Source organism: Centrocercus urophasianus, unplaced genomic scaffold (genome assembly GCF_019232065.1).
Source record: "Centrocercus urophasianus isolate 14NV4802_14NV808 unplaced genomic scaffold, USGS_Curo_1.0 seq_11, whole genome shotgun sequence".
In the NCBI taxonomy this organism is placed as follows: Eukaryota; Metazoa; Chordata; class Aves; order Galliformes; family Phasianidae; genus Centrocercus; species Centrocercus urophasianus.
The window spans coordinates 41,246,459-41,264,369 of record NW_024884253.1 but is presented as its reverse complement, the minus strand read 5'-3'; the positions used below and the strand labels follow the sequence as shown (position 1 = coordinate 41,264,369).

Sequence of the window (17,911 nt, the reverse complement as noted above, 5' to 3'; positions counted from 1 at the left end):
GTGGGGAAAATGAGTTATTGAACTAGAGATTGTGGTACCTGATTATTTGACTATTTTAATGACATTTTCATTTTGTTTAAAATTATCAGCTTGATGAAGAAGCCCAGTACCGAAATGCAGTTCAAGAATCCTGTCATGTGAACTTTTAAAGAATGGATTTCTGTCTTACTGGTTATCCTAGAGGAAAAATTACATGATTTCTGTTGATAATCTGAAACCTGTATTAATAACAAATGGCTTAATTTTTTCCATGTTGATAAGAACTTTTTATATATCACAGAATCACCCGGGTTGGAAGGGACCTCAAGGATCATGTAGTTCCAACCCCCCTGCCTAGCAGGGCCACCAAACACACACATTCAGATCAGGTTGCCCAGGACCCCGTCCAACCTGGCCTTGAACACATCCAAGGACGGGGCATCCACAACCTCCCTGGGCAGCCCGTTCCAGGGCCTAACCACTCTCCTTGTATAGAACTTCCCCCTAACATCCAACCTAAATCTTCCCTCCTTCAACTTGGATCCATATATAACCATATATAACCATTACATATGGTTTTACTGAAACTCAAACTTGATATTTTTAATGAGATCAGGCTCTTGGAATCAGAGACCTTCCTGGAACAACTTTGTCTTCATTGTTTCTAACTTCTACTACTCTGTTAATCACACAGTTTCTTTTACTAATGCTGGATATTCTGATTGACCAATAACAACTTTGAAAACAGCATTTTTAGAGATGCGAAGATGCTCTGCACTGTTGAATTTAAGTTCATCTTTTGTCTCTAAGATAGCTGCAGGTTAACAATTTGTGTTGTCCTCCTGCCTGAGGACAAAGTTTTATTTGATGTTGTGATTTGTTCCTTGCCATTACTATGTAAATGAAAACAGTGCCAGTGTAAGAAATCAAAATACTTGTTTTGTATAGATTAGCAATGCAGAGGTTTCTTTCACTAAGAAAGAATGGTGCCATTGCCTGGGAATGATTGCATCTATTTTCTTCCCCTTTTTGAGCATAACTGAAGTAGAACACTTGATTAGACAACTGAATGGAGAGTTTTCTCCATCCTCCTAACTATCAGTGAAGGTAGCTCCCCTGCTATACTTTCTGAGCAATTCATGATGGCATGCAAGAGGTGTACTTTCTTGGTATGTGAGTGTGTGACTAGCTAGTTTTTTGTTTCGTTGGAGGTTTTTAAAAACTTCAGTAGTTTTAGGAATTTAAGTCACCGTCTGTGCTGTCTCTCACAGCAGACTGTGTAAGTAGAGCATTTATTGGCTTTGGACAAATTGGTGCTCAGAAATGAACTTGTTTATTTTGGTAAAGCTGTTTGATATGTGGACATCTGCTGCATTCAAAGGCTTGAAAAAACACTTGAGGAGAATCTTGCTGTAAATTAATTACCAACATTCTGTTATTCTTGATATCCACATTCTCAGCAAGACTGCCATTAAAATTGGTGGGGGGAAAAAAAAAAAAAAAAAAAAGAGAAAACCACCAATTTTGAATTTAAATAGGAAATGCGTTTTTAAAAGAAATTCCAGATCTTTAATATTAACAGGAGGAAGGGGAAATAAAAAAAAATAAGTCATCTGCACAGATGACATTTTTGGGGATTTAGACAGAGACACTTCTGAATGTATACCTTTGAGGACTGAACCTTCATGCTACGTGACTATGACCCAACGTCAAACTGTTCTTAATGTGTACTGTATGTGTGGTGAAGTACACACCTGCTCTTTTTTTTTGTTTTTACTTATGCCTAGTTGGTGATTTATATGTAACGATAACCATTATGCAGAAGTACAACCTCCAAATCCTGTCTGAGTATCCTCACTCAGTCTGTTTTTGTGCTCTTTTGACCACATACCGCTTTGGAGCACTTCACTGAAAGCAGTGAGAAAAGTTTATTTTGATTTTCTTTTTTTTTTTTTTTTTTTCTTTCCCTTTGTTCCTCTGCAAAGCCAACTATAAAACAGGGCAAAGGAATTTCAGTGTAGCCTGATACTGAAGATTGAATTTTTTACAAGAAAATGATCATGGTGTGTATTTTTTATTGCTGTGTAGATTTGCAAATTAATTTAATTAGTTATGTGAAAGTTTGGTTAACTTCTTTAGATTCAGTAAGTTATTTATATAATCTGGCAATAACTGCCTATAGCCAATACAGATTCAGAACACCTCATGGACACTGGAACTGGTTATTTCTGTTACTTGAGCGTACTTGGAAAATTGCAAACGGAATTACATCTGCTTTAAAAGTCTGGGAAGCGAGTTCTTCTATAGCAATAATTAGTTGCCACTTGATACATGGTTGCTGAAGTAGCATTTTGTTTGCATTTAAACAAAGAGGCTTGAATGCATATGTTAAAGCAACAAATGTGTGTCAATGCAATATTAAAAAAAAAAAAAGAAACTTGCACGGTGTTTATTCTCTTTATTTGCATATGGTGATATCTGTATTGGTAGGCACTGCCTTGCTTTTGATATTTTAAACTTATAATATGAAGAGAGTGCATCCAGCACATTCACTAGGTAAGCATTTCTTGAAAATGAAACAGTCTGTTTAAGTACACTGCTTCTGGTCATGATCTTTCTTACTGAAACTCAAACATGCATAAACCATTGTGTATTTGTAATGAGCCATGCTTGTACTCGAAACATAAAACCTCTACTAAGACATTGCTGTTAAATAATATGTTCATGTTGCATTGTGCATAGCTGAAATATGCTACATTATGTTTTAAATTTTTCCTTTATTATTTTTTCTTCTATTAAAGTATCTTATTTTCTATTTGTTTCTTTGTTGCATAATAAAGATGATCAGTCCGTTTGCTGCTATTTCTTTTTCAGATGCTTTTTAAACTCCAGTTCACAGTCATTTATATGCTTTCATAGTTTTAAGTTGTGAAATAGTGTGTATGTTACTGAAACTAATGGTTTGTGGCCTTAGCTCACAATCCTCTCATGTCCTGACAGGCTGCTTTACATCACATCTTAAGATTTTTTCATGAAGCAAAACTAAAAAAAGATGATAGATTGGACAAAACTATTCCTAATACATCTTTTTTCCCTCTCCTGTTAGTATATTGCTGTCCCATGCAAAGTTAATAGAGGTGAACCTCCTAAAAGGAAGAACACTTGCTGCCAATAGCAAATCTTGTTATTTAGTTAGATTTAGTGAGAAGAACTAAGGTGGGCTTTTGTTTGCTTTTTTTCTTTGCTTTTTTTTTCCCTGTGAAAAGAATTTCTGGTTGCATTATTGGACCAGCATGGTGGTATGCAGGTGTTTGTCCTTCTGCCCCTGTGTTTCTGAGCTGAAAAGCCCTTCCACTGTTTTTTGTTTTTTATATTTCTAAGGTCATACGCAGAATAATATGGTTATGAAATTTAAGATCTTGTTTTGAGTGATAGAAGTTGGCAAGATGTATAAATTTACTTTTTGTTATTAGTTTAGTGTTCTTTCTCCTTGTAAGCTCTAAATAGATTATTGTACCACTTTAACAAAGGGCTTGTAACCATGTTTGAGATTCCATTTAATTTTCTTTTACTGTAACAAAGTGTATCCCATTATTTAGAGAGAATGCACTTAGTGTGTTTATTTCTCCTTGGCTGCATATTCATAATACAATAAGTGAGCTCTGTAGAATTCCTCTGTCCTGCTCCAGTCCTTACACAGGATTTCATTCCCAGGAAGAGAAACATCTCTCTGTCTGGGTCATCTTCTGACAAGTAGTCAGGCCTAGAAGGTATCCACATTGCGAAGCATTTTTGGATTCTTGATGTTATTTTTCAGACCAATGAGACTTGAACATATGAGTTTGTTAGAACTACTATAAATATATGTAACATATTTTTAGGGTATATTTTCAGTATTTTTTTGTTTTACTGGGCACAAACTGGAACAGTGGAGGCTCCCTCTGGGCACCAGGCAGCACCTCTGTGTTGTAGGGGTGATGGAGCACTGGCACAGATTGCCTAGAGGTTGTTCATGGGATTTTTTCCTGACCCCGTGCTCTGGGTGTCCCTGCTGGAGCAGCGGTTGGGCCTGGTGAACCCAGAGGTGCCCAGAGTGCCCAGAGAAGCACCTTCCAGGTTCTTTTAGAATTGTTGGAACTAGCAATTTAATGACAGAAACTCCATAGTTTCTTCTCAGTACAGAATGCGTTGAAGCTAGATCTAGATATCAGGTCTCTTCTAGGTCCTGTTACATACACGTTTGAATGTACGTAGAAGACAAAGTTCAGGACGACTACTATAAAAAGGCTTTTGCTGCGTGTTGTGATTGCCACTTTCCAGTGAATTGCCAGCCTGACTTTGCTTTTTTTTTTTTTCTTCATGCATAAAGTTGGTTTGGATTGTTATGGTGCTTAAACTCTATGTCTGCTTTGGGAAGGGCCAACGTTCTCCCTTTCATTTTCTAGCCTTAACCTCCATTGTTTTGTCTGTGAGACTTATTTTTTCCTCATTATCATATATCTCTGTCTTCATGGTCAGATCAGAGCTAAAATAGAATATAATCACTGCCAAATGCATTCAATAGAAAGCATCTAATCCCACTTTACATCTTGAAATCTTCTCTGTATGTTTAAGATGAATTTTTCAGTTCTGTAGAGCTGCAGGCCGTTTTCCAGGGCTTAGTAATACAGTGCTGTTCTTATGCACTTGCTTTAGCCTATGGGAATGCTTAGTCTGAGAAAACTGTTTTCACTATTACTTTATATTCTCTTTCTTTATTTTTGGATTTCTCTCTGTCTCTTTTTTTCCCTCTACATATCCTTCCTTGCAGCAACTCTCATAAGATTTCCCTATCTAAGTATTCTTCCCATTGTCCTTTCTGTTTTTTATTCAGCAATTACACAGATAGGATTTTATTTCTTAACTTGTAAATATTGTCTCCTATTCTGTATACTTCAGAAGCTCCTCTGGCTGTGCCCTCAGTATCTTGGAGCTGATGTGGACCTTAGGAGTAAATAGAATAACTAAGAAATTTAGCATCAACAACTTTCAGGGTTAGCCTGCTAAGGTCTGTTTCCAGGACTGGGGGAGTTTTTATTTCTTAAGATGTCTTACCAGTCAGATTTCATATTCAGAGTTGTTTTCTATCATCTCCTTTCACCTCTTCAAACTGAAAGTATTTGTGTGTGTGTGTGTTTTTCTTGGGAGGATATCCTTTTGGGTTGTGTATGTTAGGATTTTGCTTAAAAACGAACACATTTCATAAAGACCAGCCCATTAGCAGTGACAGGCATGTGTTTTGCAAAAAACCTTGTTCTGAGTGTTCTGTTTCTGCAAGTGTGCATCAAAGGCAAAAAGAAACCAGTGGCTTTTTCCTCAGAATGGCTGAGGCTGGCAGGGTCCTCTGGGCTCAGCCCCTGCTCCATCAGGGACACCGGAGCAGGAGCCCAGGCCCACATCCAGGCAGCTGCTGAAGGTCTCTGAGGAGCAGAGCCCACACACAGCCTCTGGGCAGCCTGTGCCAGCGCTCCATCACCTGCACAGCTCAGAAGGTCTTTAAACTAGGTAAGAAGGGGGAAGGGAACAAAATGAGGGCTGCTGAGGTTGTGCAGGTAGTTCCAGGTTCAAAAGAGAACTTGATTGTTGATGAGGGTGGAGTTTGAAGGGATGGAGTGTGGCAGGGGAATGCTGCTTCCCTGAAGTGTCTATACACTAATGGAAATGTGGGATAGATGAGTGGACAGTGAGGTGGGTTGCAAACTGGCTGACTGGCAGAGCGCAGAGGGTCGTCGTTGGCGGTGCAGAGTCCGGTTGGAGGCCTGTAACCAGCGGTGTTCCTCGGGGGGCAGTGCTGGGTCCAGTCTTGTTCAACATCTTCATCAATGACCTTGATGAGGGGATAATGGCCACCCTCAGCAAGTTTGCTGATGATACGAAGTTGGGAGGATTGGCTGACACACCTGAAGGCTGTGCTGCCATTCAGTGAGATCTGGACAGGCTGGAGAGCTGGACAGAAAAAAAACAGATGAGGTTTAACAAAAGCAAGTGTAGAGTCTTGCATCTGGGGAGGAATAATTGCATGCACCAGTACAGGTTGGGGGATGAGCTGCTGGAGGGGAGCTCTGCGGAGAGGAACCTGGGTGTCCTGGTGGATGACAGGTTGGCCCTGAACCAGCAGTGTGCCCTTGTGGCCAAGAGGGTCAGTGGCGTTCTGGGATGCATTAGAAAGAGTGTGGCCAGCAGGTCGAGGGAGGTGATCCTCCCCCTCTACTCTGCCCTGGTAAGGCCTCATCTGGAGTACTGCGTCCAGTTCTGGGCTCCCCAGTACAAAAAAGACAAGGATCTCTTGGAAAGAGTCCAGCGGAGGGCCACGAAGATGGTGAAGGGCCTGGAGCATCTCTCCTATGAAGAAAGGCAGAGTGAACTGGGTCTGTTCAGCCTTGAGAAAAGAAGACTGAGAGGGGACCTGATCCAGGTCTATAAATATCTAAGGTGTGGGGGGCAGAATGGCGAGGCCAGACTGTTTTCAGTGGTGAGTGGAGACGGGACAAGGGGAAATGGCTGGAAACTGCAGCATAGGAAGTTCTGCACAAATGTGCGCAAGAACTTCTTTACAGTGAGGTGACGGAGCACTGGAACAGGCTGCCCAGGGAGGTGGTGGAGTCTCCTTCTCTGGAGACGTTCAAGACCTGCCTGGATGCCTACCTGTGCGACCTGCTGTAGGGAACCTGCTTTGGCAGGGGGTTGGACTCGATGATCTCTGGAGGTCCCTTCCAACCCCTACAGTTCTGTAATTCTGTGAAGTGCTCCTGATGCTCTGAGGGAACACCCTGTGTTCCAGGTTGTGCCCATTGCCTCTTAGTCTGGCAGTAGGCACCACTACAAAGAGCCTGGCTCTATCCCAGCAGATAGACTTAGCTGGGACCCCTCAGCCTCCTCTTCCATTGGCTGAACAGTCCCAGCTCTCAGTCTCTCCTCACATGCTCTGGGTCTTTCAACAGGCCTTTCTCCAGGGTCATGTTTGTGGCACCAGTGTTGTGGAAGATGTGATGGATGTGCCACCTCAGCTGTGAGACTGTTCAAACTTCAGTAGTTCCTTTTATGATTTTTTCTTCTTTCTTAACGTAAGCCACAAGAGGGCACTGAATATTTTCAGGTTGTCTCTGAGCATAGTACTTAAGAATGCTGATTTAGTCAGTGCTTGCACTCCTTGATACTTTTAGTTGTAGGATATTTCTACTCAAATATTTCATAAAGTGTAATACGTCTTAAATGGTTTAGGGGTTAAGAGACTTTATTGTGGATTGGAATGATCCCAGCAAGAATGTTTCTGATATGCTTTGAAGCCTCAAATGTAAAGCTGTACCTGTGTGTTTTATCTTCGGGACTGTGTCTACCGAGGGAGAAGCGAGTGCTCCCCACTTCCCAGTGGGACACAAAGTGCAACATAGCCATGCAAACTCTTTCTTTGCGATTCCTCTCCTTCCCTAAAAATACTCTTCATAGGTTAAGATGAAAGAGTTGCAGTGCAGCTGGAAATCACCAGGGGGCATCTGAGGACTGTTGCTGTCTGTGCTAGGAGCAATGAGGCTGATGCTGATTTTGACTTCGCGCTTCACGGAGCTGCGCTTTCGCCATCCACCCACCTAACGGCTTAGCTGCTGCAGTGATGAGATGTCAAGTCCAGGTACGCCTCGTCCCTGTGGTCTTATAAGCTTTGAAGTTGCCTCAGGCGTCCGCAATGAAGAGAGAGGTTCCCCTAGTGAAGGCTTCCCCATCTCACATCCCTAGAGTGTGCTCCTGGAGCTGTAGTATGATATGGCCAGCTACAGTTGCTTTGGGGTGCACACTGGTCACAGTTAGTTTCTCAGTGTAAGCCCACTCATAAAACATGATTGTGAGAAAACACGTCAAGTGTAGTTCAGGTTCTAGTGCAGGGGAAGAGGTGTAATCTTGTGAAAGAAATTACCTTGCTTACAAAAGACAGTTTTCTTACATAAATGACAAGATAGCAGTTAAAATACACCTGAAGTGGCAATGGGCAGTAGAGTGTGAAATGCTGTACACCTGAGTTTCCTCTGGTTGTTTTTTTAAGTTGCTTTTTAAATTTACATTTAACTAAGCAGTGGGAGGAAATGGAAGGTTTATTTCCTTTTCTTGATAACTCCTCATCAAAGCAAACATGTCACATTTGCTCCTCTGTAAGAAGGTGGAATCTATTATAATTTTCACTTTATGTTATTTCCTCATGGCTCCTGCAAGATTTGTAAACGTTGGAGTTGTGTAACTTGGCATACATAGGTGTCTGACTTGAAATACCTTGGATTTGATTGAAGGTCTCTTATCTCCTAGGTTTATCTGACTGCTCTTATCTTTACTGGTGCTTGTGCCTCATCAACTAACATGGTAGTTTTGCAGTGTTATCCCCTCTTGTGAAATTAACTGAAAAAAGTGGAACAGATTTGTGTAAGATAACACATGAAGTCTGAGACAGAACAAGGAACATCCAGCTATCTGAGAATGATGGACCACGTGAACATCATCCCGCTTTTTAGAAGCAGATCTGTAAGCACTGCTAAGTGAAGTACATAATGCTCTACAACAGCCAGCAATTTTCAAGATTATTTAATTAATTGATCTCATCTAAGTTCACATTGAAACTCAGTCAGTCAGGTTTCACCTAAATGTCAACAAGCAGTCCTGACTCTCAGTTGCTCACTGCACTATACAGATAGCGAAATTATCAGTGTCTGTGCTGAAGTATAGAACAACAAAACTAGCCAAGTATAAAAGTAGCCACCAAAAATGCTAGAAAATCTTTGTCCATATAGAGCTATTATTTTGACTTCTAAGTGGTTCTTTACAGTTTACCATGAATTTAAGTTGCTCTGACGTCATAAAGAGCATGTGCAAAGATAGAAAGATATTTTAGTGCTCTCCCATACTCTTTTTCTTTTTTTTTTTCCCCAGTATCTCTGCCCAGCATTATTATCCCCTAATATAGCTTTAGTAAGCAGGTGTGGCCTTCTGTCTACACTGGAAAATGCCTGATGAACATTCATTATTCTGCAATAAAGCCACAAGATACAAACTGCAGGATTATTATTACTATACGTGCTACAGTAATGCCCACCTTTGATGGTGCAGACATAAAAAGACAGTGCCTCTTCAAGGGAATGTGTAGCCTACTCTGCATTGCTGCCCATCTGTCTGGTGCTGGAGATCTTCCTGGTCACTGCAGTAGATCTGTAGCAACCTCCACATTGATTTCTAATGTCTTTCCTTGTAATTTCTTGTACTAGCAGCATGGGAATGTGTAGGTCTGCAGAGAAAGAAATTTAAATGACTAGCAAAAGCCTAGATTTTGCAGGTGTCTCTTATATTTACTAGGGCTTATTAGATAGCTTAGCACCCATAAAAGTTGTAAAACATGTTTAAAGGCAAAGAACTGTAAAAATAAATAAATAAATAAATAAATAAAAGAAAGGAGCAACCTGCTAAAGACCTGTTCCTTCTTCTTTGTGTTTAATGTTCTTTTCCCTCAAATATAGAGCTTCTAGTCAGGACACTGGACTCTACTTGCAGGTTAAACTGAAAATGTAAACAACATCCTTGTAATCCACAGGCCCCTGACTGTGTCAAGAGAGAACATGAGTTACTTTTGGCTGTTATAGGTCTTGGTAATTGTAGAATAAATGCACAATTTAAAACTGCCACTCTTTTTATTCATCAGAAAATGCATACTGTGTAATCAATGGATATTAAGATATTACAATCACAAAATAAACAAGAGTTAGGCAAAGCAGACTATGATAATGAAAGAGAATAAATGGAAGGCTTACCCTTATGCTGGGCTCACCCACAAAACACCAGAAAGAGGGATCTCCAGAAGAGACCCTTCCCCTCTGGTAGCCAGCTCTTAAATAGGTCTAGGAGGGGTGGAGCCAGGCTCCACCCCTTCCAGCAGCACAGGTGAATTGCCTTCACCTGTGCTCTTCTGGCTGACTCATGGCTCGCCTCAGGTGATCAGAGGTTCAGGCCATGACTCAGCAGTTCCCATACACTCCACCCCTTCACAGCATGAACCAATGATCAGGTTAACTAAAGGGTAAGCTTTCTCTAATACAGAGATCCGGTATATCGCGACGCTTATACAGTTTTATCGCAACATGTGTTGGTACAATTCAAGACGAGTGATGATCAGTGGATGTCCATATTCTTCTATGGGCCAGTGCTCGATGATGTGACTGGAGACATGAGGTCCTGAGGTGCAGGTCCGTTCTATGTCCCATCAGTCCCATGCAGACCATCACCGGGTGTTGTACGTGATCTGACAGCAACACTGGAACGCTTGATGGCATTTTGTTCCTTCTGGTGGTCCTGAAGGCTCACAGACTCACAGGCAGTAATACAGATGTTTCAGAGGTACTAGGAGGGGGAAGGTCTGCTCTCCAGGGCAAGATACAGGCCGTATTTCTATCCTGGGTCAACACTTCCACCTGTACTGGGGCACATCCTGGCCGCCTGTACCACACCTTCTGGCCGGATGTCTATAGCTGCCTAATGATATCAGGCACCAAAAAAGGTGTCCTGATCTGCCACAGGGACACAATGGGGATCCCTTTAGCGATAAAGATCGGAGTGTTGACCACAATATCAGTAGGCCATGTACCTCTAACTGGAGGGACTACTGAGCCTCCCACCTCCAATAGTCTTCCCCAAGGTGCAAGTAGGCCACACCACTTGGGTCCTACCTGCACCTTCCAGGGCCATTTTATTTTATGGGTACCCAGATCTAAATTCTCAGGGGTAGGGAGCAGAAGATTATTTTTGTTACCAAAGTGGGGTCTTACTTGATGATCAGTGCCCATAATTTGGATCCTAAGCGGGGTGGCCCATGTCATCTGCAACATTCTCAGGGCACTGGGTCTGCCGCCTTGAGGTCTTTCATTCAGGTCCCCCAAGGTTTCATACAGTCTTTTCATCCATCCCTGCAGGGACTGGGAGTCTGTCTTCAGGGCAGCCTTAAGGAATACCGTTATAACGTTCAATGAGGCCTGCTCCTGTTGGATTATACAGCAGGTGGAATCGCTATTCGATGTTATTTTCTTCTGCCCAGCGCTTTATCACTGCACCAGTAAAATGAGTCCCTTGGTCGCTCTCGATGACTTGAGGTGTCCTGTAGGCAGACATCAGTTTAGTGAGTGCCTTGATGGTATATGCCTGGTTTGCTTTCAGTACTGGATAGGCCTGCAGCAGCCCACTTGCAGTGTCGACACAGGTCAGGGCGTATCTTGCTCCTTCGGAACAAGGAAGGGCCCCGATGTAATTGATCTGCCATCACTGGAGAGGATTGTGTCCCCTAGCAAGATGGGCTGTTGTTTTGGGCAACGATCTCAGTCTCATCTTGGAGCAAGCATCGCAATCCTGGCATGCCTGGACGATATCAGATGGTTGTATGGGCAGTCTCCATGCTTTAGCAGCTGCCCACATTGTCTTTTGTCCAGCATGCTGTAGCTTCTGATGTAACCTGCGGGCGATGTTCTCAGACGGTGAATTCTCAATCCATTGAACTCGGGCCAGTGTGTCAGCTTCATCATTTCCAGGTGACTGTAGGGGCTGATGACCAGAAACATGGTAGACATGTACAGTCCTGTGTTTGACCATATTCCATATATCTAACCACATGTCTTTGCCCCAGATCGGTCAGGCGTGGATAGTCCATTCCTGGGTGGCCCACTGTGCAATCCAAAGAGTGAGCCCCCATACACAGCCCAACAATCTGTGCAGATGTTCAGGATACCATCACCAGGTTCCTTGGTTATAACCATCCACACAGCTTACAGTTCTGCCCATTGGCTGCTCTGACCATCCCCCTTGTCAAACCAGATTGTCTCGGTAGAAGGATGGTATGATATTGCTCTCCACTTGCTCGAGTTGCCCTTGCTGGACCCATCTCTGTACCAGGCATCTTCAGGGATAGGATATTTTCCCTCCTGAACGGGACTCTTCTCTGGTGGAGCGACCAGTATTTCTTTTGGTGCATCACTGTGATACGTAACTGGGCCTAGGATCTTCTGGAGTTCTTCTTTCAAGGGTGATGAAGACAGACTTGTCCTTTGGCTGAGGTAGGCGACCCATAGTGCCACTATTTGTGCTTGGGCCAACCCTGTCTTAGGAAGGTGGGTCAGATCTTTCACCCACCCCTGAATTGGCAGAGTGGTCTTGACTATAACTTCAGCTGTTTGAGTTATTGGCTCTACTGCCTGTAATGCCGAATAGGCAGCCAATAACTGTTTTTCAATCATACTGTATCTTTCTTCTGCTCCGTGCCAAACCTGAGACCAGAAACCAATGGGGGTCCAAACAGAGTTCTGGCGTTGCCGCAGGCCCCAACCAAAGCCGTCTTGAGTAACATGAACATCCAACTCAGCTGGGAGGGTAGAACCAAATATACCCAATGCCTGGGCTTGTTTAACTGCCAGTTACGCTTGTTGGAAAGCATCCTGTTCAGTTTTCCCCCAGTCCCATAGCTGCCCCTTTTTTGTGAGTCTGTATAGTGGCCTTAGCAGCTGCGTTAGGTGAGGTATAAAGGAACGCCAGTAACTCAATATACCTAGAAACTCTTGCAGCTGCTTTGATGTTGTAGGGACTGGGAACACCTGAACCTTATCTATAACAGTACTGGGTAGCACTTGGGTCTTTCCTGACCAAACCACCCCCAGGAATTTTACAGACAGGCCTGGACCTTGCACCTTTTGGGGATTTATAGCCCATCCCGTCTGTTGTAAATAGGCGGTTAATGAATCTGCTGCCTGTCCTACTGCATCCAGTGAGTCGGATGTCAGCAGGAGATCATCAATATAATAATATAGGTTAACATCATCAGGTTTTCTCCAATTAGCCAGGTCACGTGCCACTAGATTATGACAATACATTGGTGAATGCACATACCCGTGTGGCAGGACCTGAAAGGTCCACTGCCTGCCTCCCCACGTAAACGCAAACTGATCTTGCGATTCCTCAGCAATTGGGATACTGAAGAATGCATTTGCTAGATCTAGGACACAATGATAGGTTTTTATCTCCCTACTCAATGTGTCCATTAGGGTTATGGAGGCAATATTGGGTACAGCTGCATGAATAGGCAGCGTGACCTTATTTAATTCTCTGTAATCTAATGTCATCCTCCGTGTGCCATCTGAGTTTCGCACTGGCCATATCGGGGAGTTATATGGGCTATGTGCAGGTCTTATAATACCCACTTTTTCTAATTCCTGCAGCGTTCTCGATATTTCATCTTGCCCACCCAGGAGTATATACTGCCTTACATTAGTAATCTGGTGTGGTTTCAGCAGGCAAACAGGCTCATGTTTCGCATGGCCTCTTAATATTGCCTGCACCACCCGGATACCGATACATCTTTGTCGAAGTCTGAACTCTCCCACAGTTGTTTGGAGAGCCAGACCCCACAGAATATCTATGCCCAGGATGTATTCTTGGACTGGGGCAATAGACACCTTGTACTCCCGGGATGGGAGACGCCCAACCCCCAATTTTAACCATGTTTGGGTGACAGGAATAGTCTGTCCCCCAAAGCCACCAATCATCACTCTGTCCCCATCAAATTTCCTTGGATTTCCATAGATAATTGATGTTTCTGCTCCCATGTCTACCAATGCCATAACTCTCTGAATATTTTTCCAGAACCAATAAATCGTTAATTCTACATAGGGCCTCCGGTCCCATCTGCAGGCCCTATGGGGACTAGCATCCCTTGTCACACCATGAACTGTGTTATGGCCAATTCTTTTGCTTCTGGTGGCTCAGGCATTGTGGTCCGAGACATCTGAGGTGGCTTTTTTTTTTTTTTTTCCTATTTGGAACAATAAAATCTTCTAGATTCCATGTTGTTGTTGGTACCCTCTCTATAACCCTCACCCTTGATTTCTTAGGGTAATTCTGGAATTTTTGATTGTCCTTTAGTTGTTTCCAGAGCTGGAGAAGGACATGGTTGGGCTGGCAGTCAGTCTTAGCAATTTGGACCCCAGCCCAAATTAAGTCATTAAACATTTGTTTTCAGGATACCTTTATGGGTCCTGATCGAGGAGCTCGAGTAGCCGGCATTTTGGTTTTATTTACCGGCAGGACCTCTGCTTCTTCTAATAGCCGAATACTGCGCCTAGTCCGCAGGCGTTCTGTTCCTCCCAAGTCGGCAACTAACTGGGCAGCCTGCTGGACTATGGCTTCTGAGGCTACAAGGAGATTTAATATAGAGACTAAGATGCCGTAGAGATGGGAGGGAGCTTGCTGTAAAATTAAGGCTCTCATCCCTGCTGAAAATTTAACCATATCAGGGCCATCAAATGTGTCTTCATAGATAGCCTCTCTTACACCCAGTTCACGGATATAATTTTGAAGGTCCTCCATGGAGGACCACATGCCTGTATGTAAAGGTATGTCCGATTTATTCGGCCACACCATACGGCAGGCCGCCATTAACCATTCTAGTATAGAATGGTTTTCATCACGATGTTGATTACCCACATATAGCCTCTGTCTGAGAGCAGGATGGACAGTCATGGTGGCCAATTTCTGGGCCATTCACCAAGACACTTTCTGCCCCAGAATCCCACAGTCTTAATAACCAAGCCGGCACTTTTTCTCTAGGCTTCTGCCGAAATCACTGTACTAAATCCATTAATTCTGTTGCTCCGTATGGCCGGGCCGTTACTTGTCGATGAGTCTGGGCAGGGGGCCACTGATCAGGCGGCACTCCTGCCGGTCTGCCCTGCACTTTTTTTGTTTTCTGGATTACAACAGGACGGACTTCTAGTTGATCAGTCAGAACTGGATATTCAAGATCTAATTTAGATGTTTTCTTTTCCTGATCAACGAAGTCTGTTGATTCAGGAGTCTGGTCATCGTTTATTGAAATGTCACAAATTTCGCCTACGAGAAGATGTAGAATTGGCTTCTTCCCTGTTAAAACGCCAAGTTCATGCTCCAGTTTTTCAATGCAATCTTTCAAAAGTTGATTTTCAGTCTCTAAAGTATCATTTCTTATATCCGCATGATTTAAGGCACTTAATAGTGGCCATACCACTGCGGAGGCAGCCAGTTGCCTTTCTTTAGTGATGAGCACATCCTTGCTAAGTCCTTGAAAGTAGTCTCCCCGGACATGGGGAGATATTGCCCATAACGTGTTTTTTTTTCATAACACCCATTTTTCAATGATAGCAGCTAACTCCTAATAGGGGGATCCCTCAAATCCTGGGATCCGCCCTGGAATTATTTTCTCTAGAAGAGTATTGTTCTCCCCCTTGACCCATTTATAGAAATTCCAAAGAAAAGACATGATGTAAGTTTTAGTATATTTGGCCTGCCTGGCTCGCCAAGTGTATAATCAATGGATATTAAGATATTACAATCACAAAATAAACAAGAGAGTTAGGCAAAGTAGACTATGATAATGAAAGAGAATAAATGGAAGGCTTACCCTTATGCTGGGCTCACCCACAAAACACCAAAAGGAGGGATCTCTAGATGAGATCCTTCCCCACTGGTAGCCAGCTCTTAAATAGGTCTAGGAGGGGTGGAGCCAGGCTCCACCCCTTCCAGCAGCACAGGTGAATTGCCTTCACCTGTGCTCCTCTGGCTGACTCACTGCTCACCTCAGGTGATCAGAGGTTCAGGCCATGACTCAGCAGTTCCCATACACACACTATCTATTTAAATAGGTTGCACTGTCCTTTATTAATTCATTTCCATTAATTCTCCATTATTTCCTACTGTTTGTATTGGTTTTAGAAGTATGATGTGGCACATAGTTCTTTTATTCTGTAAAGTAAAATACAGATTCAACTCTTAAGTAAAATAAGGGATAGCTATATTGCCTGAACACAATAAGTCAGCGGTAAAACAAAGTGTTGGTCGCTGTAGAGAACACGGTCACAAAAGTAGATAAGCTCCATATAAATGATTGTAAAAACTTCTTTAAACTGCCTGCTTGTTTACTGCCATTGCCTAATCACGTATTAAAAATCCAGTTTGCTACCTCATGGGAGACACCTCACGCAAAGAACTTTCACCATTTTTTTTCACATATTGCTTAATTATCTGTTTGTAATGTTTGCTTATTAGCAGATTGCTGACTGAGATGTCAAAACTGAAACTAGTTGAAAAGCAGAGTAAATAAGGAGAAAAAATGAGTATGGACTGTATAACAATTCAGGGTCAGGTACATTGGTTAACTTCATCTGTACCTTCTCTCTTTGTTCCAATTGTTGGAATTACCAATTCCAACACTTTTTACTGTTTTCTTTGATTAACACATGTTAACAAATGTGTTGATTCTTTTAAATTCTTTGTAAGGTACCTATCAGGTGCTCTAATCACAGAATAATGGATGTAGCCATTGCAGTCTTTTACTTCGGACCAACAGTGCATTTTTCAAACAAGTATTACCACCATCTTCACTTAACATGCTTTAGTTCACATCACAAAGGAGTACTGGTGTTTATGAATTTAATTCCTTTGATATGAAGCTAACAGAGTCTGCTTAATGCAGTCCAGTTGCCACCACTGACTTGCAATCCTTGGGATCAGATCACAGCTTGGCCAAAATAAAACTCTTTGAAATGTGTATGACATAGAAACCAAGTTCTTAGCACCAAATACTTTGATTTACAAATCTGTTCCAGTTAGTAACTGTTACTATAGGCATAGCCAGCCTAACCTAGAGAACCTCTGAAAGGAGAATTACCAGCATCATCCGGTAGTTGCAGAAGGAATAGGGAAGAATTCAAGAACTGGTGAACTTGCAGAAGCAGCTTTGATAAAAAGTCTTTTCAGCCTTCCAAATATCAGTGATTTGGTAAGAACTAGCAGTGTGATTGTTGGATAGAGGATTACATTATTTGCTATTAATTTTTGTAGAAAATGCTATGATGTAGGAACAGTGATATCTACAACTACTGCTTCTCAGTAGTTAAACAGTAAAATAAGCTTGGAATTGGGCAGCTGGAAATTAGTTTGGCAATTGCCTGAGAACAATTAGTTGTTTCTTACCAGCTCCGGTACTTGAAATTTTATGAGAAATGTTATTAATTTTGATACAATCATGTGGAAATCTGTTCTTTGCAATCACCGTACAAAATCCAAATGTCACTTTAGCTTTTCTGAAATTCTAATCAGGCATTGGATCTGGGGAAATAAACAGCTAGCCAAGTCTGATCATAGAGTATCCGCAAGTGTCTTAAATTTAAGCGTAAGAAGAAGCCGGCCAGTTCAGTGCTCACTGGCTGTTAGTAAGTAGGTGACTGAAGTCAAAAGAAACTCAAACTCCACACAGTAACAACAGCAATAATACAAGGGCAAAAGAGACATTTTAAAAATTAATTTGTATGGATTTTTAAAATAATCCAGAAGAATAGCACCACCTGATTTACTGACAAATTACAGTGCTTCATTTTTATCAACAGTATAGATGACATTGCCTTTTCTAAAAGCAAGATTCTGAAATTACATTGGGGGTAGATCTGTGCACATGTTTATTGCTGCCCCTTTCTGCCAAAAAATACATACAAATGTATTAAGGTCTTACCTGCCAAGTGCCTTACGAGCTTTCAGTTTTTCAAAGGGATTTAGTGCCAGCTTTATCCACAGATGTACGCATTGGCTTATGTGGGAAGATGGTTCTGGCGACCCCCTGCTGTGACCCTTGTGCTCAAACAAGGGTCCTCACAGCTGTGACCAGCTGGGTTTTGAATATCTTCAAGAGTGGAGACTCTACAACCATCTAGGCAACTTATTCTGATGTTTAATCACCCTCATTGTAAAAAAAAATAAAAAAATAAAAAAATAAGGTTTTCTTATGTTTATTTGGAATTTTGTATATTTGTATATGTATTCCATTTCTTTTGAATTTCTGTTTTCTTCTGTTCATTTCTTC

General features: G+C 42.2%; 1 long non-coding RNA gene across 1 annotated transcript; it reads right to left on the bottom strand.

The window, feature by feature from the left end:
- Positions 1-8,566: 8,566 nt before the first annotated feature.
- LOC122155225 lies at positions 8,567-17,736 on the bottom strand. Its single transcript, XR_006167178.1, has 2 exons — positions 17,564-17,736; positions 8,567-9,280 (listed from the first exon to the last, which is right to left on the bottom strand). It is a non-coding gene; the product is annotated as an uncharacterized LOC122155225 (long non-coding RNA).
- Positions 17,737-17,911: the final 175 nt, after the last annotated feature.